The 22,481-nt window shown below is 41.3% G+C and overlaps 1 protein-coding gene across 1 annotated transcript in view; it reads left to right on the plus strand.

The window, feature by feature from the left end:
- LOC147708404 (E3 ubiquitin-protein ligase PHF7-like) overlaps nt 1-22,481 on the plus strand; it is a 2,104,679-nt gene that overhangs the window by 1,856,430 nt on the left and 225,768 nt on the right. The window lies entirely within an intron of this gene.

Raw genomic sequence — 22,481 nt, forward strand, 5'->3', positions numbered from 1 at the left:
TAGAAGGAGAAAAACATCATTAATGTTTGGTTTTGTGCAGGAAGGTGTTCAGACGCTTTCTGTCCTCAAATTATATCATGTTTTCATTCGATGATTTTTTTCATTCGATGATTTCTCTTCCATTTTCTTGAAATCTTTTTTGGTGCAGTGTAGGTATGTCACCCCTAAACAGTCAGGTTTGAAATTCTGCAGGGTCTGTTGTGGACGAATCACCATCACTGACTTACACAACATCTGTCTTTTTGGTCTGGAGATTTGACCGGAAAGAGAGATTATGTGAATCATGCAGGAGCATGCACCCCAAGCCTTCAAAGAAAGGGAGACAAAACTTTTTATGACCCAGGCCAGGATGATTGCTGTTCAACACAATTGGAGCTACAGGCGGAAAGAAAGCCAGGCCACCCCCCACTCAACACACTAATACACAACAAAGGCCTGACTAGATTAACACATCTAGTACCACAAACTCGACACTGGAGGGGTTGCCCATATTTTTCAAACAACCTCAAAAAGAGCAATTCCTATCGCTAATCAAAGTGCCATAACTTTTCAATGTACAGTTCAATTCAATTCAATAACTTTATTTCGATCTTTAGATCATAAAAGTGCACAGTTAAAAGATAAACACGTCGTAATTCCATACCACACTTAGCGATAATCACAATAATTTGGTCAAGGGGCATACAGTTTAACAATCCGTCATAAAAAGAGTATACTATTAAGATCAAATAATTCATTATTACAATAAATAGGTAAAAAATTATAAAAAATTGAAAACCCTTCATAAAAATTTTAAGAAAAGCGTGTGGACACTTATCTCATAAATTATTTGTCAATGACATGTTATATCAATTCTCCACAGAAAAAAAGTTCATCATTAAATTGATTCAGCAACTTACAAGATTTAAAACAATAAAAACAAACATTTTAGTAATTACTAGAGTTTTGTAGGGTGATTGTTACAATTTCCATCCATTTTTAGCTCTAATATACATCACACAAGAGAGGAATCTCGAAACACAAAAAACTATCAATTGCGTGGTTTCCGACCTTAATACACGTTCTGCCTCTCTACACTGTCTTAAGTTTAGATTGATGCATAGAGGTTTTATCCATCTTTTTCTTGCTGTATGATACAATGGGCAGAAAAAGAGTATGTGTACATCATCTTCCTTGACCTCATTACGATGTTTACAAAATGTACATAATCCTTGTCGGCCCTGTTACAACCCCATTTAGATTTATTTTCATTGGTTTGCAGTACCCCATACCTAAATTTAAGGTACAGTGATTTAGCAATTTGTGGGCATACATCATCCATTAAAGGTTCAAATAAGGCTGTATCTTTGAACAGGAGAAAGGAAGTAGATAGAGAGCCTAGATTGGAATCGTGCAGAAAACGACTGCTTATGTAACTCCAAAAGGATAACTTTACAGTTTCGTTACACGCTCTAGTCAGATTTGAAGGCTCTTCTCAGTAGTGTGATAATCCAATTTTATTAAACCATGAGGATACATGTTGCACCCACGGATGGCCTTTGAAGAACCGACTCTCATTATCTCCTGCAGCCCTTTTTTTTTAGTGTACTAGCTCGGCTGTTGCCCAAATTCTTACCCAGAATAGGAGGGGACGCAATACTGCGAGGTTGTCAGTACGTTTTAAATCGAGATCAAGTGTTACTGGAAGCATCGGGGTCCTATTGGGTAAACACAGTAACTTACGAATAAATTAATTTTCACCAATTTCGAAGTTACGTTTACAATAAGGGCACCAAAGTTCTGCCCCGTACAAAGCGGCGGACTGAGCCTTAAATTTGTAAACCTCTATGGCTGTTGAAACTGCCTTAGAGGTGCTCCCTCCATGTTTTTTTGTAATGGGGACACAATTTCGGAGAATAACTAATCTGTTTTCTTCCAATTGTGGCTTCCACGATAATTTAGAATCCAGTGTAATGCCTAAATAATTAAAGCTATGTACATATTTCAATCTTTGACCATTTAACTCCAGTTTCTTTTTAAAAGATTTATGGGGGTTAATAAACATATATTTGGTCTTGCTTGCATTAATTTCCAAACCCTTATTAATACAGTACAAGTGAAAGGAGTTCAGCAGATTCTGGAGCCCACTGGGGGTTTGCGAGATTAAGATGGTGTCATCCGCAAAGAGTAGTGCTGGAATTATTTCCCCAGCCAGCCTAGGGAAATCATTTTTACAGCCCTCCAGGAAACTGGGAATGTCGTTTACATACAATGTGAACAAGGTAGGCGCCAAGACACAGCCTTGGCGCACACCCCTACTCACATGTATATCCCTATATCCCACATAGGTACCCCCAGGTCCTTCAGGCAAGCCCAAAGGAGTCTTCTGGGTACCAAATCGAACGCAGCCCTCAAATCAACTAAAGCAATGTATAAGCTACCTTGTCTAAGGGTTATATATTTCCAGCAAAGACAGAAAAATCTGAAGACTTGATCGATGGTACTAGTCTTCTTTCTAAACCCCGCTTGATATTTAGAAAGCAACCCGACTTTGTCAATCCAGTATGATAGCCGCGATAGTAAGTGCTTGGCATACAGTTTCTGTGGGATGTCAATCAAACTAATAGGGTGATAATTCACCGGATCGTGTTTATTACCCTTTTTAAAAATTTTAACTATTTCTGCCCCCTTCCACGTGTTTGGTATTGGTTCAAATTTAGCTATCGCGTTACACAGGTGGTTAATGTATGGGCCGCAGATACTTAAATCGTATTTTAAAAGGTCACCAGGCATTTTATCCGGTCCCGGTACTTTACCGGATTTGACTGATCCCAATATTGAGATTGTTTCATTTAAGGTAAAATTCAAGTTCGCTGCCTTTGCATTATTAATTATTTCCTCAGTTAGAACAAAGCAGTTACCATTGATTGTGATCTACCCAGGTGTTTTCATCTAGAAATAAATCTCTTTGTGATCTTCCTGACCTGTTATCTTTGGCCATCAAGTTCCAGAATCCCGCCTGATCCTTATCTTTAGCTGCGCGTATTAGATCTGCCCAAATCTCTTCCTCCCAAGACCTCTTTGCTACTTCAATAGTCTGTTTATAGGTGCGTCTTTTGTCCCTTATATTATCTGTCTGATCACTCTTAATGGCCTTAATTAGCTCTTGCTTTGCTGTTCGGCAATCCCCGTTGAACCATGGGTTGCCTAAACTGGTCCTGGCTGATGCTCCTGCCTTTTTTTCTTGAGCCGGTTTTAGTTAAAACAGGTCCTAAGGATCTGCCCAATCTATCATGGAGTTCTGTCATCATGGGTTGGTCCGAGGGATTCTCTATAAAGGGTGCCATGGTCTCTGCAAAGATAGAATAGATGCTGGCCATTAATCTTGTGTTCCGTAAGATAAATGGCCATTTTATAGCTCTATTGTTTCCCTTTAGTGAAATTTCATTATCCAGACAACCTATCTCGTCTGAATCCGGATGTGATGAGCGGAAGAAATCTGACAATATCGTTAAACTCAGGGGCTGATGATCACTTTCAGCTCTGTAATCCATTTTAAGGTCAACCAAATGACTCCAGAATCCTAGTGACACTAGAATATAATCAATATTGCTCCTTGATTTACCTCTGCTAAACGTATGGGCATTGGGTCTGTCTGATGGAAGACGTCGATTGCAGGCTCTAAGGCTGTGGGACATTGTTAACCGTAGTAATTGGATCACAGCAACAGTACACTTAGCTTCTTTGTTACTTTCTAATTCTGGGATGTTGAACGACAGGTCATCGACCTCCAATAAATTACCGAATCCCAATACGGGCTCAAAATTACAGTTGAAGTCACCTCCAACTATAATATTCTTTTCATGTCCTAAAGTATCAAGGAATAATTCCAGCTGATTAATTGCTAGTGACTCGCAATGCGCAGGGCTGGGTCTATTATAGATATTCAAAAAGTACACAGCCCCGCAATCTTTTGAGACCAGTTTTAGGCCCAATATATCTCTAGACGGGACGTCCAAAGGCGCAATTGTAATTTCAAGGGAGACCCGAATCCAAATCACCAGTCCCCCGCTGGTCTTCCCCTTGATGAAGGGCTTACCTCCACACTATATGTTTTGTAACCAACTCTGTGGGGTATGTCTAGGAGCCAGGTCTCCTGTAGGAGTATCACATCGCCAGCCTCAATGTAGGTGTTCCACACTGGATCCGGCAAGTTCCTCCTTAGACCTGCAATATTCCATGAAGTCACCTGTAGGTTTTGTATAGTTCTGGATGCCCTAGGTTGCAAGACATCATCATTACCCGGAATCCCATTAGTGCTATGAGAATCAATATTATCGGGCCTTATAACATCACTATTTTTTTCGCCTGATTTTTACTAGAGCTGGCTTCCGTCTCTGGGGTAAATACTTCCACCCTATCCATACAATTAATCATCCCAGGGACAATAGATATTTTCTGCCCACAAAGTGTAGACTCTAAATGTCAATCCAGATCATCCAGGGTTGACAAAACCCCAAAGCAATTTTTCAAGGAGACTTTGGGTCATCACTAACTGAGTTGCCTGTCTATGTTAGTCTATAAAAATATCCCAGCGGTAGAGCACTGATGTTGGTGGTCCCCAGATCAAACATCTCGTTGTGCGCTAGGATGGCCCTAACCATGTGTGGCCGCCAGAAATTAACTACCACACAATCCCCTCTTATATTCTTCCTGGTTTCGATGCGTACCATTAGGATGTCGGCTTCTCTCAGTGGGTTAAATTTCCTACATTTTGCCAACAACCAACTACCTTGTTTTTCAGATTAGACCAATTCTCTTTCTGTTCCCTCCTGAGCACCGGTACCCCTGCCAAAACTAGAGTATAGGGGCAAGAAGCGGGTGGCAGCTTTAAGACGTCCTCATTGGGAATTAGATCTGTATATTTGGGGCTGAATAAGACGGATGTATTTGTTTGGGCCCCATGCCTGTCACCAACTATGGCGCCATGTTGGCAATTTCCTACTTCCCGTTGTGGTTCGATGCTAGCTCTTGCCTCGCTTGCCAATATTTCTACTCTATTTTCAGTTGTTGATCTATCATGAGGTCTGGGGGTGTCTAATATCTTATTACGGCATATAGTTATGTCTGGTTCGAGTGAGATATGTTTATTTACAGCCTGGGCACTTGTTTTAGGTGTTTTTCCAGTCCCTCCCATCTGTACCCAGTCACCTGGTGGAAGGCTGCCCGAACTTAGCTGACTCATTGTGTTTTGCAATTGTCCCAGCTTCTCTTCCAGGGGTTTTAAGGCCTTAGAGATATGGTTAACTATATCGGCTAGAATGCCATCCCTCGGAGAATCCAGGGATCTCTTTACAATGGACTCGAGACCCCCGAGGTGATTAGCTGTGGCTGGGTCATTTAAATCTTCAAGGGACTTTGTTTGAGTCGATACACTCTTCCCTGAAACTCTGCTGGTGTGTGAGCATGGTATGTTTTTCCCGCCTGGTGCCAAACCCCCAACGACCCTGGCCCTCACTTTCCTAGGTGCTGGAGGTTTTTTTTTAAACATTTGATATCTGGGTTTTTTGCTACTAGTGTTTGGTTTTTATTTCTTAATCTGGATCCTACGATAGAAGTATCATTGTTCATAGTAGGGCTAACTAAGTTAGAACTGGTTAAAGCCAGTCCATCCTCTTCATCTTTTTCTGGAGAACCCATGGGAAGAATCTGAGGAGTACCAGAAAGCCTGGGTGAGGCTCTCTGCGTATAAATTGGGTCAAGGGACAACCTCCTTTCAGGAATTTGGATCTCATGGTTTAGGAGGGACTCGGCCCTAATTATGAAAGCATCTAAAGTAGTGCTGGACCTTTGCGTTTACTCATGGCGCGGCCCCTTGTCACAGATAGAAGAAAATAATGTAACAAAGGGACAATACTAAAGCACCGATATGATAAGTATAGTGAGGAAGAATAACCAGCCTCTCCAGTAACTAAAGCTTACCAACGGCTTATAGTCTATATATGTCCGGATGTCAGCGGGGTGGCCCAGTCCAGTCTCCGTCAGGCTGTGGACGGGCGCGGACGGGCCCGCCCTTGGCCCGGGCTTTGCCCGGGCACACCCGCCCGCGTCCCGCGCCGCGGAAGTCCCCCAGGATTTTTAAATGTCCGGGGTCACGTGAGACAGCTCCTCTCCTCTCGCGAGACCGCGCTGCCCTCTGGGTCTTGTGGTCCGGGCAGTGCGCGGTCCGCGTTCCAGGAGGAGCAAGGAGCAAAACCCCAACGTGAGAAGGATGGCAAAGATTCCCCCGTGTGCCGAGCTTCACTGCAATGCCGCCAGGAATACCACCAGGAGTCAGGGAAGGTTAGTTGCAAAGGCGCGTACCGCGCCGCGGAAGTCCTCGAGGATTTTTAAATGTCCGGGGTCACGTGAGACAGCTCCTCTCCTCTCGCGAGACCGCGCTGCCCTCTGGGTCGTGTGGTCCGGGCAGTGCGCGGTCCGCGTTCCAGGAGGAGCAAGGAGCAAAACCTCAACGTGAGAAGGTCGGCAAAGATTCCCTCGTGTGCCGAGCTTCACTGCAATGCCGCCAGGAATACCACCAGGAGTCAAGGAAGGTTAGTTGCAAAGGCGCGTAGCTAAAAACATGTAAAAAAAACATCATAAGACCTCTCTCACCCAAACATAAAGAAATGTGAGAAAGGAGAGAAAGCACCTCACGGTCGTAAGACCAAGGGGGTTGATAGTTGGTACTCACTAGCATACCCACTTATCCTCATCGGTTACTTTCTCTCCCAAGAAAAGACAAGCATTGGCATAACCAATAGGTCTTGCCTTTGGGACCTTATAAGTGTTTAGCCATGCAATACTTGATGTTGTTGCACCAAGGATATCGTAACAAACAGGCACACATGATCGCCCCCCTGACCCTGCTCAACATTCCTAGATTGTTGCTGTGTGCGCATATGGAAGTGAAGGAGTTGTGACAGATGTGAAGGAGTTGAGACATATATTCTGATGCACATAAACACAATGACGCATTTGACACCATTTTACTTTACGGTTCCAACATGGGCACATGGAAGCAGAACTCAGTAGGTACAGCAACACAGACATTTGTAAAAGTAGGTAACCTCAAAATGCAGGACTTTGCCAAGCTAGAACATAACGAATATGTTCTAAACCTAGTAGAACCTGCTAACCATTTAATACAATGGAATTTAAATGAAAAAGTCTCCCCAAACTATGACGTTTTCTACAGTCTATCAGTGCAGAAAGCAAAGAAAAAAAACATAACAGACCAGCTGCTACCAGCACGGACTGCACCTCCACAGATGTGCCACTGCACCCTGAGCCAGGCAGCCGAATTGGAGGCCCAGGAGCAGCATTCAAGAAGTAGTGCACCGTCCAGCAGTTAGGTAGTGTTCGGTATATTGTACACTCCACACTGACTCCCGGCCTGCAGCGCTGCCCTTTCCTCGCAGGAACTGCAAGTCACTCCACTGACTCCCGGCCTGCTGGCCACCTAAATCAAACCCAGCTCCCAACATGGCAGCGCTGCAGGTTGGCTGCCCTATCCTTGCAGGAACTGCAAGCTATAGCGCAGCAGCCCATGAAGTGGGCACACTGATTATAAAATAAGCGCATCAAATGAAGGCAGCATAGCGGCAGAGGGTATGGTGCCACGGCCTGAGCTGCAGACTTCAGCATTAGGGAACATGGTTTTATTTTTGTCGAGAATAGGAAGCCCAAAAAATTAATTGCAAGAAGTAAAACTGCATGGGGGTTGATAAAATACTTACTGTTCAGAGTTTCTGCCAGCCACACAACTTGTTCTGGTGTCTTGCTGGAGCTGCAAGTCACTGCACACTGACCCCCAGCCTGCAGCGCCAACTAATACAAACCCAGCTCCCAACATGGCAGCGCTGCAAGTCGGCTGTCCTTTCATCTCAGGAACTGCAAGTTATAGTGCGGCAGCCCGAAGTGGGCACACTGATAATACATAAATGCCAAAAATTCTAAAAATAAAGGCAGCACAGAGGCCGAGTATGTGGCGCCATGGCCTGAGCTACAGACTTCAGCATTAGGGAACATGATTTTATTGTTTGCAGGCCAAAACAAAGAAAGAGAGTGAGAGTGTTCACTTCTGCTCCCCGTCTGACTGCGTCTTTGAAGCGATTTAAATGCGGCAGTTATAGTGCTGCAGCCCATGAAGTGGGCACACTGATAATAAATAAATGCCAACATTTCTAAAGATAAAAGCAGCTCAGTGGCCGCGGATGTGGCCCCAGCTACAGACTTCGGCATTAGAGGACATTATTTTATTATTTGCAGCGGATGCTAAGCCCAAAACAATGAAAGAGAGTGAGAGTGTTCACCTCGGCTCGGCATTAGGGAACATGATTGTATTATTTGCTGCTAAAAAAAATGAATGAGAGTGTTCACCTCTGCTCCCCGTCTGACGGCGTCTTTGAAGCGCTTTTAATTGGTGCAGTCACAGCGAAAATGCTGAGTCAGGGCATGACGTGGATGTGGGTAAATGAATGAAGCCTAGTGGAGGATGTGGTGTCATGGCCTGAGCTACAGACTACAGCATTAGGGAACCTGATTTTATTATTTGCAGCGGATGCTAAGCCTAAAACAATGAAAGAGAGTGAGTGTTCACCTATGCTCCCATTCTGACGGCGTCTTTGAAGCGATTTTAAATGCGGCGGTCACAGCGAAAATGCAGAGTCAGGGCCTGACGTGGATGCGGGTAAATGAATGAAGCCTCGTTTTAACTCCTCTAATAAAGTGTAACTTTTCACTGTCTAGCTGGAGTGTAATAGATTTTATTGATGGGAGACAGCGCCTAACGTAAGAATTAAGCAGCCACAAAAGTGAACGTGACCATCTGCAACAGTAACAATCCTCTGTGTTAATCTTGGTATTTAGCGAGTTCAAACTACTCCTTGCCATTGGAATGGCCTAAAGCCCTCTCTGATGGCATGGCCGATGGAAATCTATGGTTATGAAATAGACACTACCCTACAGAAGTATTGGATTTCTTTTTGTAGCAATGACACTCCCGCATAAGATGCCTCTCGGTATTACAGCTTGTTTCCAATTTCCCCCATGGGGGGCTTCCTTGGGTCACCTGCCAGAGCATGTAAGATTCCAAGAGTCTGAGAGGGACTTGTGACATGCGCCCAGCTTGTCGTATATTTTAACATTTATATGCCAGCGTACCTGTTGGAAAATCTAAAGCTCACACCCCCACGCCGAATCTTACTGCCACGCTCTACCCCGTTTGTTCTCTAAAACAAACACACTTTGGGCCAGATGCATCAAGCGAAATGCGCTCGCAAAAGGGCCAGATTCTCAGAATCTGGCCCTTTGCGAGTGCAATTTTTGCATTTGGGATGCATCATCCCAAATGCAAAAATCGCAAATAGAGAATTCGCTAAATTGCGATTGTTTGCATTTAAGGAATCTCAAATTGAGATTCCTTATATGCAATGCATGAAAGTATCCAAAATTGCGAATTCGCTAATAGGGCACGCAAATTACCACGAAGTACAACTTCATGGTAATTTGCAAAAACTTTGAAAAATGCACTTTTGTGCATTTTTCAAAGTTTCATGTTGCGCACACACATGCCCTAAGGGCATGTGTGTGCGCAACATATGTGTACAGATCACATTCAGGGGTGTAACAGTGTGTCCTTTGGACACCCCTGCACCCTTGAACTCGCAATCTCAATTTGCGAATCGCTAATTGCGATTCGCAAATTGAGATTGTCTTCCCATTCATTCCTATGGGCCTCTAGGCCCAGAGGAATTAATGGGGAGGTATTCATTAATTGCGACTCGCAATTTGCGAGTCGCAATTAAGGAATTCTAAGGAATCGCTATTTTTATAGTGATTGCTTGATGCATTCCATTTTGCTATTCCTTATTAGCGATTCCTTATTTTTCGCTAATAAGGAATCGCAAAATGGATGCTTGATGCATCTGGCCCTTTAATCCTAAAGAAGCTAAAAGGCAGGCCCGAGCTTAGGGATTCCACCTCACACACGCAGACAGCTCAGAGGGGGTGAGGCGGGCTCTTCAGCCCCACAGATCTGAGAACACAATGGATGAACAGGTGTGTAGTAATTTGAAGAGGTGGTTACCTAACCTAACGTGTGTCCAGCACGGGACAGATCTGCATTATGTTCTTCGTATCATTCTACCATCACTTCTGGTTATTTATGCGCGCACAGAAAGTTGTAAATACCCGACAGTTGCAATGGAGGTGTAAGCAAGCAGCACACTGTGAAGATATGGAGAGCATTATATTCTAGTATGGGGTGTGTGCACATTTCATGCACCTGGGAAGATGTAGCAGGTAACTGCTTGCAGCGACTTTCTACAATATATATCGAAATCACCCCGCCACCAGCCTGCTCATTTCAAATAAACGAACACAAAGATTCAAAAAACAAAAACCACGCAGCGAAATAATGTAAAGTCACTCTATATTTGCAATAACCATAGAAAAATGCCTGTAAATGTCGAGTGTAATATAAGCATGATACCATGGATTATTCATAAACTGCACTTTACAAATGTTATCGTCTCTTGGGGCTTTTAGAAAAGTTGTATTCAACCAAGAATTTCTTCCTCATCTTAGAAAGAGGAAGGTTGTTATATGCCGACCTACAAGTTAAACACACAAATCTAGACAGCACTCGCAATAACCCCCTGAGCTAGTCTATCAGACTCGGCCCTACATGTTGCACAGCGATCTCCGCAGGAGGTGGCCAATGGCCAAAGCATCAATAATATTTATCCACTTTTATTTATAAAGGAAGAGCTCAGGCTCACAGTGTTCTAACCGCACCCCTGGAAAAGTTTCACTCGACAGTAAGCGTCTCTGTAAAACAGGCAGCTCCTAAAAGCTTTCTTCGGGTGGCAAAGCTCTACAGTGTAGACACCCGCCCGGACCGATTATATTCCGTTTCGCCAACCGCGCAACGGCTGGCGTTCACACGTCAACACATCATGACTAAGGAGTGATAGCTTTCCAGCCGTCCTGGAGAAACAGCCCTGCCACATGACGTCACTGGTTGCACCCCGGGCACGCGGCGGACGTGTAGCAGGTCCGGCCGCCCGTCACTTATCAATCATACGTGTAATTAGTGAACACCCTTTCTGTGCTGAACGGAACAAAATAATCACACCCGCCCATCTCAGAAACAGAACACCAGATCAGAAAAAGATGCGAACACCGTGAAGAAACCAAGTTTGCAAGGCAAAGTCAAATCAGTGCCAGGTACATGTCAAAGTAAACAAAAGAAGCATTTCGAGGAAGATACGGCCCCACAGCAGATTGAAGCTGCCTAGCCCTAGCACAAACACGAGCGCCCCGCGCGGTGGGGGGGGGCGGGGGGGACGGAAGCAATTCACTCGCGGAAGCGGTAATTGCTGCCAGATGGTGGCGCATGCTCCCGGGAGTGAATCTACTGACGTGCACGCGTTGCCATTGAAGGCAATGGAACGCGTGCACGTGCTTGGCTGAAAAGCCTTAGCGATCGGAAAAGGTATTTTTCTTTTGCAACGCATGCGCGTTGCAAAGGCAGACATAAACAAGCATTGGCATAGCCAAAAGGTCTCCCCTTTGGAATCTTATGAGTGTTTAGTTATCTAGCACAATATCCTTGGTGCAACAACATCAACTGTTTCATGGCTAAACAGTTATAAAGTCCCAAAGGTGAGACCTATTGGCTATGCCAATGCTTGCTTAGGACTTGTGCCCTGCTTGCACGGTTGAGCCCATCCCAGTGGCATTTCCTGGGACTGCAGCAGCTGTTTTTAGGTGAAAGTACTAACCGTGGTGCTGCAGGGTGTGCACTCCTCACCTGTGCAGAAGGCGGTAGCTTGCAGGCCACATCGCAGGGGTACTGAGGGACGTCGCTACCATTGGTGCAGTACACGAGGGCCCAGAGCCCCAATGAGCCTATTGAACTCTGATCATTGCTATATTTTACTACCCCCAAAAGCAGTAAAAGGGCCATTTTCCTTGCTTGCACTAGGCCCCCTGGCCTCCTTGCTACACTAGTACAGGGGCACTGGTGCTCAAAGATGGCCATCTTCACTGGGAGGTGGTGGGGAGTGTACTGCCCCGAGACCAGCTTATTGTACTGTAGGCCCCTGCCAGGTGTTTATAGGAACTCTCACCACCAGCCTTGCTTCAGGTTGTTACTATCAGTGGAACCTAAGCATACATGGGATGACCTATTCCCACCCGCGCACAGCGCACTGACTACCGCCACCCGGGCCAGAGGCGCATAGAAGCCCCCTGCAGGCAGCATGCATCGAGTGCCTACAACACCGGGCTTTAGATCCAAGTGCTGTGCCTAGCAAATTCTCATGTGCAGTCACTCACCAGCCCGGCCTCACAGCAGCATTCAGCAGCGCAGTCCCAGCTGTAGTGCAGGCTCCGTCCCAGTACCCTGTGATAGTGCAGGCTCCGTCTCAGTACTCTGCAGGAGGGCAGTCTGCATCCCAGTACCTTCCTGTAAGCACACTTGCAGTTCAGTACTCTCTGGTAGCGAAGTCTGCGCCCCGGTACCCTCTGATGGTGCAGGCTCTGTCTCAGTACCCTGCGGTGGGACTGCCTGCGGTCCAGTCCCCTGCATTAGGGCGGTCAGCAGCTCAGGGTTGTCGGGTACATTAAGATCCTATGCAGTGCTTCAACTCGCAAAGGTACAGGATTCAGATATCAATAGATAGATAGATTGATAGGGTGAAGGACGATATATAGATAGAGTGAGGGCGATAGATAGATAGAGTGAGGGTGATAGATAGATAGATATAGTGAGTGCGATAGAGTGCGGGCGATAGATAGAATGAGGGCGATAGATAGATAGAGTGAGGGCGATAGATAGATAGATAGATAGATAGATAGATAGATAGATAGATAGATAGATAGATAGATAGATAGAGTGAGGCCAATAGATAGATAGATGGATAGATAGATAGATAGATAGATAGATAGATAGATAGATAGATAGATAGATAGATAGATAGATAGATAGAGTGAGGCCAATAGATAGATAGATAGATAGATAGATAGATAGATAGATAGATAGATAGATAGATAGATAGATAGATAGATAGATAGATAGATAGATAGATAGATAGATAGATAGATAGATAGATAGATAGGAGTGAGGGCCATAGATAGATAGATAGAGTGAGGGAGATAGATAGATAGATAGATAGATAGATAGATAGATAGATAGATAGATAGAGTGAGGGCGATAGATAGATTGATACAGTGAAAGGCGATAGTTAGATAGAGTGAGGGCGATAGATAGATAGATAGATAGAGTGGGGGAGATAGATAGATAGATAGATAGATAGATAGATAGATAGATAGATAGATAGATAGATAAAGTGAGGGCAAAGATAGATATATAGAGTGAGGGCAATAGATAGACAGAGTGAGGGCGATAGATAGATAGAGTGAGGGCGATAGATAGATAGATATAGTGAGGGCGATAGAGTGAGAGCGATAGATAGATAGAGTGAGGCCGATAGATAGATGGATAGATAGAGTGAGGGCGACAGATAGATAGAGGGTGATAGACAGACAGATAGATAGATAGATAGATAGATAGATAGATAGATAGATAGATAGATAGATAGAGTGAGGGTGATAGATAGATAGATAGATAGATAGATAGATAGATAGATAGATAGATAGATAGATAGATAGAGTGAGGGCGATAGATAGATAGATAGATAGATAGATAGATAGATAGATAGATAGATAGATAGATAGATAGATAGATAGATAGATAGATAGATAGATAGGTCATATGTTTGTATATGCATAGCAATTTGTCTTGCCCTATAGATAAATGTCACATCCAGACCTTTGAAAGAAGTAGGAAAAGGCAAAATTAAGAGCGATAAAGTTTTATTGTAACTAAATATATATAGAATGTAAAAAACTACATCTCCCAAAAAGTTGTGTGAAAAAAAAAATAGATAGATAGAGTGAGGGCGATAGATAGATATGTAGATAGATAGATAGATAGATAGAGTGAGATACATAGATAGATAGAGTGAGGGCGATAGATAGATATTTAGATAGATATATAGATAGATAGATAGATAGATAGATAGATAGATAGATAGATAGATAGATAGATAGATAGATAGATAGATAGATAGATAGATAGAGTGAGGGCCATAGATAGATAGATAGAGTGAGGGAGATAGATAGATAGATAGATAGATAGATAGATAGATAGATAGATAGATAGATAGATAGATAGATAGATAGATAGATAGATAGATAGATAGATAGATAGATAGAGTGAGGGCGATAGATAGATATGTAGATAGATAGATAGATAGATAGATAGATAGATAGATAGATAGATAGAGTGAGATAGATAGATAGAGTGAGGGCGATAGATAGATAGATAGATAGATAGATAGATAGAGTGAGGGTGATAGATAAATAGAGTGAGGGCTATAGATAGATAGATAGATAGATAGATAGATAGATAGATAGATAGATAGATAGATAGATAGAGTGAGGCCAATAGATAGATAGTTAGATAGATGGATAGATAGATAGATAGATAGATAGATAGATAGATAGATAGATAGATAGATAGATAGATAGATAGATAGATAGATAGATAGATAGATAGATAGATAGATAGATAGATAGATAGATAGATAGATAGATGGATAGAGTGAGGGCGATAGATAGATTGATACAGTGAAAGGCGATAGTTAGATAGAGTGAGGGCGATAGATAGATAGATAGATAGAGTGGGGGAGATAGATAGATAGATAGATAGATAGATAGATAGATAGATAGATAGATAGATAGATAGATAGATAGATAGATAGATAGATAGATAGATAAAGTGAGGGCAAAGATAGATATATAGAGTGAGGGCAATAGATAGATAGAGTGAGGGCGATAGATAGAGTGAGGGCGATAGATAGAGAGAGTGAGGGCGATAGATAGATAGATATAGTGAGGGCGATAGAGTGAGAGCGATAGCTAGATAGAGTGAGGCCGATAGATAGTTGGATAGATAGAGTGAGGGCGACAGATAGATAGAGGGTGATAGACAGACAGATAGATAGATAGATAGATAGATAGATAGATAGATAGAGAGATAGATAGATAGATAGATAGATAGAGTGAGGGCGATAGATAGATAGATAGATAGATAGATAGATAGATAGATAGATAGATAGATAGATAGATAGATAGATAGATAGATAGATAGATAGATAGATAGGTCATATGTTTGTATATGCATAGCAATTTGTCTTGCCCTATAGATAAATGTCACATCCAGACCTTTGAAAGAAGTAGAAAAAGGCAAAATTAAGAGCGATAAAGTTTTATTGTAACTAAATATATATAGAATGTAAAAAACTACATCTCCCAAAAAGTTGTGTGAAAAAAAAAAATAGATAGATAGAGTGAGGGCGATAGATAGATATGTAGATAGATAGATAGATAGAGTGAGATACATAGATAGATAGAGTGAGGGCGATAGATAGATATTTAGATAGATAGATAGATAGATAGATAGATAGATAGATAGATAGATAGATAGATAGATAGATAGATAGATAGATAGATAGATAGATAGATAGATAGATAGATAGATAGATAGAGTGAGGGCCATAGATAGAGTGAGGGAGATAGATAGATAGATAGATAGATAGATAGATAGATAGATAGATAGATAGATAGATAGATAGATAGATAGATAGATAGATAGATAGATAGATAGATAGATAGATAGATAGATAGATAGATAGATAGATAGATAGAGTGAGGCCAATAGATAGATAGATAGATAGATAGATAGATAGATAGATAGATAGATAGATAGATAGATAGATAGATAGATAGAGTGAGGGCGATAGATAGATATGTAGATAGATAGATAGATAGATAGATAGATAGATAGATAGATAGATAGATAGATAGAGTGACATAGATAGATAGAGTGAGGGCGATAGATATTTATTTATTTATTTATTTATTTATTATAAAGTTTTGTATAGCGCGAACAAGACCCGTGGGTATCAGAGCGCTTAACATGAGAGAGAAAAAGTGTAAACATATATATAAACAGTTAGCGAGCAACCGCTGTGAGGTAGATGATATATATATTCGTAACACCTGTGGACGTTAGCGTACATAAATATGCTATGACAATTACTAACAAAGGCATGTATATATAACAGATATGACAAAATTACTAACAAAAGCATGTATATATAACAGGTATGAGGTAGCTCGGTATATGTTCATGCAAGATGCTGTTCTCCAGATCACTCAAAGTAGCCAATTACTAATGGCCTTTCGGTTGTTCTCATATCATAGGATACGTATTCCATTATAGAATTACCTATGTCTCCCTTTCTAATGGCGTACAAATCAGTACTGGGCAGTAGTAAATACGAACCAAGAATAGTGTACTAAGTAATGTATCTATTCATCAGCAGGCTCTTCACTTCACGCTTGAATGTTACCAGATTCTGGATCCTCCTGATGTTTGGAGGGAGTGAGTTCCAGATTCTGGGGGCAGCTCCTGAGAACGCTCTGTCATAGGTTTTTTTCTTTCGGAAGAAGGCAGGCCGTAGAAGCAACTCCTTAGCACTCCTAGCTGGTCTGTTGCCACCGGACAACTGAATTTTCTTGGCTAGATATCTTGGGGTGTTCTCGTGTAATGCTTTGTGTGTGATGCATGCTATCTTCATTTGGATTCTTGCTTCATACGGTAGCCAGTTCAATACTTTCAGGTGCGGGGATATATGATCATATTTCCTGGTTCCGGTGATAAGTCTTGCCGCAGCGTTCAGGCAGGCTTTCAATGGTGCTGTGGACGTTTTTGGTAATCCAGCCAAGGTAGTGCAACCATATTCAATCCTCGAGATAACTAAGGATTGGATTGCCACTTTGAGGTCAGACTCTGTGATGTATGGTTTCAATTTTCTTAAGTAGTTCAAGTGAAAGCGGGCACTTTTCGCCATTGAATTAATATGGGCTTTCATGTCTAGATTCTCGTCTAGGGTGATTCCTAGAGATTTAGCTGAGTTGACAAGGGTTGGGGTGCAGTTTAGCGCAGTCACGACTTTCGTCCAATCCTTTATTTCTGTATGGCTCCTTGGTGGGGAAATTAGTAAGAACTCTGTTTTATGTGCATTCAGCTTCAGGTGGTTTGTGGTTAACCATTGAAGTGCCATTTTTAGTGTCTCATTCATTACTTCCAAATCTTTTAGGGATGCGATCTTTAAGTATATTTGCGTGTCGTCAGCATACATGTGATAAGATATTTGAGATTTTTGGAGAATTTCTGTGAGTGGTTCAACGTATAGATTAAACAGATCAGGGGATAATGTCGAACCTTGCGGGACTCCAATTGAGATAGGGCCCGGAGGTGAAGTTAATTGGTTAACCAGGAAGCGTTGCGTTCTGTTCTGTAAAAAGGACTCAAACCAGTTCAGCACAATTCCCGATAGTCCCATCCTGTCCCGTAGCCTGGCCAGTAATGCCTCATGATTTACCGTATCAAATGCCGATGATAGGTCTAGGAGAATCAGTAAGCATGCTTGATTTTGGTCGAGGGCCTGCAGCGCGTCATCAATAATATGGAGAATCGCTGTTTCCGTGCTGTGCCCTGCTCTGAATCCCGATTGACATTCATCTAGCAAGGAGAATTTGGTGATGTGTTGGCTCAGTTGGTTCTGCACACATTTCTCAGTCAGCTTGGCCAGTAGAGGGATGTTGGTCACTGGGCGAAAGTTATTTGGATCTGATGCATCCGCTGTGGGTTTTTTGATTATGGGAACGACTTGACCTGTTTTTAGGCAATCGGGAAGGATCCCTTGTCAAAGTGACGCATTTATTATTTCGGTCCATATTGGAATCAGGATGTGATTAATTTCTTTTACGCATTTTGCAGGCAGAGGGTCTTGGTAGTGGTTGTTAGGTTTGATTCCTGCGAGCGTCTTAGCAATCGTGTGTTGGTCATATAGTTCGAATGATTCCCAGCTCGCCTTGTTTTTTGCGATGGTGCAATTCATTGTGCAATCCGTTGTAGAGTCAGCATCGTTAGTAAACGGAGGTTCGTTGGGAAGGTTCGACGCCGAGTTCCTAAGCTCTACTTCGAGTGTTTTGGCCTTTTCCGTGAAAAATGTGGAAAATTCATCACAGTTTAGAGGTGTTTTTGAATTTTCTAGCACTGATTTGGCTAGTTTGTTTGATTGCTCCTTTAGGATTTCAAATAGTTTTCGTGGTCTGTTTTTGGCATTATCCAGTTCTGCTCTTATAAATTCCTTTTTTGAGTTGATGATCTTTTTATTATATTGGTTCCGTATTTTTCTGAGGGCTTCCAGTTCAGGAGATGATGGGTGTTGCCTCCATTTTCTTTCGGCCATTCTCAATTTGCGTCTCTCTTCGTTTAGTGCTTCGTTAAACCATGGGTTTTTTGTCTTCTCTGAGATTCCTTTCAATTTTAATGGCATGGTGTTATTAACGATATTTTCAACAGCTGCTATGTAGTGATCCGTCAGCTCGTTAACTTTTTCCAGGTTGTTGGGTGGCTTTAAGTCTCTTTCGCAGCTTTCGACCAGTAGTTTCATATTTGCTTCTTTTGTGTCCCGGGTCCATTTTTTGGCTTTGACAGGTTGTCTGGTCCTACCTTTTCTCAATGTGGGTATCATGAAAGTTATGGCATGATGATCAGACCAGTCACATGGTGTTATGGAGTGGATTGTTGCAGCATTGTTTCTTGAGATATTCCAGTCTACCGTCGCTCCTTTAGAGTGTGTTGGTAGTGTGCACGCTTGAGTGAGGTTTAGTTCAGTGAGGAAGCCTTTCAGCATGTTGACCAGTTTGTCATTGCCGTTCTCCCAGTGAAGATTGAAGTCGCCTAGAAATATGTTATTGGCAGCGTTGTTAGAGTTGGCTGTTATGATCTCCATTAACTCTACTATAAACTTTTCATTATCTCCTGGTGGGTGGTAAAATGTATGCAAGTTGCATTGTTGAATGTTGGTTGATCTTATGTTAAGACCAAGATACTCACAGGATTCTAGCGGGTCGGCCTGAATTTGTTTAACCTCTATGTCAGATCGATGAATACAGGCTATCCCTCCCCCTAGCTTTATGGGTCTATCAAGTCTCAAAATGTTGAATTGCGGTGGTACTAACAGATCCATGGTTGGGGATGAAGATTCCGTAAGCCATGTTTCAGTAAGGATTGCCAGGTCAATGTCCTTGTTGAGGATGAGGTCCGCTATGTCCGATGCATGTTTGGTTGCTGATCGACAGTTGAGTAGTAGACAGGTCAGATGTTTTTCCTTTGTACTAGTGTTCACATTTTCGGCTTCGTTTTGAGTTATCTGTATGTGCTGTAAGTTGTGGGGGTTGGATGTTCTATTGTTTTTTCTCGATGTTCTGTTAGCATCAGGTGGTACTATAGATAGATAGATAGATAGATAGATAGATAGATAGATAGATAGATAGATAGATAGATAGATAGATAGAGTGAGGGTGATAGATAAATAGAGTGAGGGCGATAGATAGATAGATAGATAGATAGATAGATAGATAGATAGATAGATAGATAGATAGATAGATAGATAGATAGATAGATAGATAGATAGATAGATAGATAGATAGAGTGAGGGCCATAGATAGATAGATAGATAGATAGATAGATAGATAGATAGATAGATAGATAGATAGATAGATCATATGTTTGTGTATGCATAGCAATTTGTCTTGCCCAATAGATAAATGTCACATCCAGACCTTTGAAAGAAGTAGGAAAAGGCAAAATTAAGAGCGATAAAGTTTTATTGTAACTAAATATATATAGAATGTAAAAAACTACATCTCCCAAAAAGCATTGAGGCGCTTTTGCTCCCAAACAGGAAGTAAGGACATGTGAAACTTACTACATAAGGTAGGGGGAGCTAAGCGGTCAGTTAATCGTGAGCAAAGTATCTGGATATACCGAAACGCGTAGATCTTTAACATCTGCCCTTTGCCACAATCACAGAGAATGTAAAAGAAAAATAAAAGAAAAATTCCATAAGACGACCTTGGGAGTGCGACCCGTTTGCTTCTCCGGTTGGGGAAATTGTGTGAAAAAAAAAAAAATAGATAGAGTGAGGGCGATAGATAGATATGTAGATAGATAGATAGATAGAGTGAGATACATAGATAGCTAGAGTGCGGGCGATAGATAGAATGAGGGCGATAGATAGATAGAGTGAGGGCGATAGATAGATAGATAGATAGATAGATAGATAGATAGATAGATAGATAGATAGATAGATAGATAGATAGATAGATAGAGTGAGGCCAATAGATAGATAGATAGATAGATGGATAGATAGATAGATAGATAGATAGATAGATAGATAGATAGATAGATAGATAGATAGATAGATAGATAGATAGATAGATAGAGTGAGGCCAATAGATAGATAGATAGATGGATAGATAGATAGATAGATAGATGGATAGATAGATAGATAGATAGATAGATAGATAGATAGATAGATAGATAGATAGATAGATAGATAGATAGATAGATAGATAGAGTGAGGGCGATAGATAGATTGATACAGTGAAAGGCGATAGTTAGATAGAGTGAGGGCGATAGATAGATAGATAGAGTGGGGGAGATAGATAGATAGATAGATAGATAGATAGATAGATAGATAGATAGATAGATAGATAAAGTGAGGGCAAAGATAGATATATAGAGTGAGGGCAATAGATGAATAGAGTGAGGGCGATAGATAGATAGAGTGAGGGCGATAGATAGAGAGAGTGAGGGCGATAGATAGATAGAGTGAGGGCGATAGAGTGAGAGCGATAGATAGAGTGAGGCCGATAGATAGATGGATAGATAGAGTGAGGGCGACAGATAGATAGAGGGTGATAGACAGATAGATAGATAGATAGATAGATAGATAGATAGATAGATAGAGGGTGATAGATAGATAGATAGATAGAGTGAGGGTGATAGATAGATAGATAGATAGATAGATAGATAGATAGATAGATAGATAGATAGATAGATAGATAGAGTGAGGGCGATAGATAGATAGATAGATAGATAGATAGATAGATAGATAGATAGATAGATAGATAGATAGATAGATAGATAGATAGGTCATATGTTTGTATATGCATAGCAATTTGTCTTGCCCTATAGATAAATGTCACATCCAGACCTTTGAAAGAAGTAGGAAAAGGCAAAATTAAGAGCGATAAAGTTTTATTGTAACTAAATATATATAGAATGTAAAAAACTACATCTCCCAAAAAGTTGTGTGAAAAAAAAAATAGATAGATAGAGTGAGGGCGATAGATAGATATGTAGATAGATAGACAGATAGAGTGAGATACATAGATAGATAGAGTGAGGGCGATAGATAGATATTTAGATAGATATATAGATAGATAGATAGATAGATAGATAGATAGATAGATAGATAGATAGATAGATAGATAGATAGATAGATAGATAGATAGATAGAGTGAGGGCGATAGATAGATATGTAGATAGATAGATAGATAGAGTGAGGGCGATAGATAGATAGATAGATAGATAGATAGATAGATAGATAGATAGATAGATAGATAGATAGATAGATAGATAGATAGAGTGAGGGTGATAGATAAATAGAGTGAGGGCTATAGATAGATAGATAGATAGATAGATAGATAGATAGATAGATAGATAGATAGATAGATAGATAGATAGATAGATAGATAGAGTGAGGGCCATAGATAGATAGATAGATAGATAGATAGATAGATAGATAGATAGATAGATAGATAGATAGATAGATAGATAGAGTGAGGGCCATAGATAGATAGATAGATAGATAGATAGATAGATAGATAGATAGATAGATCATATGTTTGTGTATGCATAGCAATTTGTCTTGCCCTATAGATAAATGTCACATCCAGACCTTTGAAAGAAGTAGGAAAAGGCAAAATTAAGAGCGATAAAGTTTTATTGTAACTAAATATATATAGAATGTAAAAAACTACATCTCCCAAAAAGCATTGAGGCGCTTTTGCTCCCAAACAGGAAGTAAGGACATGTGAAACTTACTACATAAGGTAGGGGGAGCTAAGCGGTCAGTTAATCGTGAGCAAAGTATCTGGATATACCGAAACGCGTAGATCTTTAACATCTGCCCTTTGCCACAATCAAAGAGAATGTAAAAGAAAAATAAAAGAAAAATTCCATAAGACGACCTTGGGAGTGCGACCCGTTTGCTTCTCCGGTTGGGGAAATTGTGTGAAAAAAAAAATAGATAGAGTGAGGGCGATAGATAGATAGATAGATAGATAGATCATATGTTTGTGTATGCATAGCAATTTGTCTTGCCCTATAGATAAATGTCACATCCAGACCTTTGAAAGAAGTAGGAAAAGGCAAAATTAAGAGCGATAAAGTTTTATTGTAACTA

Source organism: Lissotriton vulgaris, chromosome 6, assembly GCF_964263255.1.
Source record: "Lissotriton vulgaris chromosome 6, aLisVul1.2, whole genome shotgun sequence".
NCBI lineage: Eukaryota > Metazoa > Chordata > Amphibia > Caudata > Salamandridae > Lissotriton > Lissotriton vulgaris.